General features: G+C 44.4%; 1 non-coding gene across 1 annotated transcript; it reads right to left on the reverse strand.

The window, feature by feature from the left end:
• Positions 1-311: 311 nt before the first annotated feature.
• On the reverse strand, positions 312-388 carry TRNAS-CGA (transfer RNA serine (anticodon CGA)). Its single transcript has one exon. It is a non-coding gene; the product is annotated as a tRNA-Ser (tRNA).
• Positions 389-1,034: the final 646 nt, after the last annotated feature.

Here is a 1,034-nt window from a genome sequence, read left to right on the forward strand (position 1 = left end):
TTCTACCCGAGATCTGAAAAATAACTGTGAATGATGGATCCCTGAACCCCTTTAAAGCAATTTTATGTTGCATATAAATTCATATTTCGGCCATTTTTATTGTTTTGTCATATTATGGTCATTTTAGTAATGTAAGATCATTTTTGGATAAAATTTGAGAATTTTTTAAAAATTGAGGCGTCGATTTTAACAAGGTATATGTTATCTGCATCGAGTGACAAAATAATCGAAACAGACTTTCAACGTATTAGGTCGTGTTACGTACATGTAGTACGTGTTGAAGGGATGTTAAGTACAGAACAAAAATGGCCAGCCGGACACCAGTGGGATCCGAACCCACAACCTCCCGATTTCGCGTCGGTTGCTCTACCAATTGAGCTATGGTGGCCTAGCCCATCTTTGTTCTGTTTGAAAGGATCTGAGCTACAGGTCTGGCACATGCCCCCCAACGGGCGACTTAAACGCACTCTACAGTGTGCTAGCAGCACAATTCTTACCTAAACCGGGCTGGGTGTATGTGTCGTCTTCACCACCACCACCACCACCACCACGACGCACAAGTCGCCTACGGGAGTCAAATCTAAAGACCTGCACCTGGCGAGCCGAACATGTCCGCGGACACTAAAAGCCATACGCCATTACTGTTACGCTAGTGAGGTGGACGGTAGCAGATCTTATACATAGGCTACTAACCAGCTGATGGCGTCTCATGTTTCTCTTTCTGTAAAATACCATGGGCTGGATCAAACAAAATAGCCTACAAGCCAAGTATTTCAAAATCAAATGCCTTTGGGAAATTCGACCCAGTCGTGAGTAAACTATGATTTTTTTTTTTGCTATTTGCTTTACGTCGCACCGACACAGATATGTCTTATGGTGACGATGGGATAGGGAAGGCCTAGGAATTGGAAGGAAGCGGCCGTGGCCTTAATTAAGGTACAGCCCCGGCATTTGCCTGGTGTGAAAATGGGAAACCACGGAAAACCATCTTTAGGGCTGCCGACAGTGCCACTATCTCCCGATTACTGGATACT

This window comes from Anabrus simplex, chromosome 6, assembly GCF_040414725.1.
Source record: "Anabrus simplex isolate iqAnaSimp1 chromosome 6, ASM4041472v1, whole genome shotgun sequence".
NCBI lineage: Eukaryota > Metazoa > Arthropoda > Insecta > Orthoptera > Tettigoniidae > Anabrus > Anabrus simplex.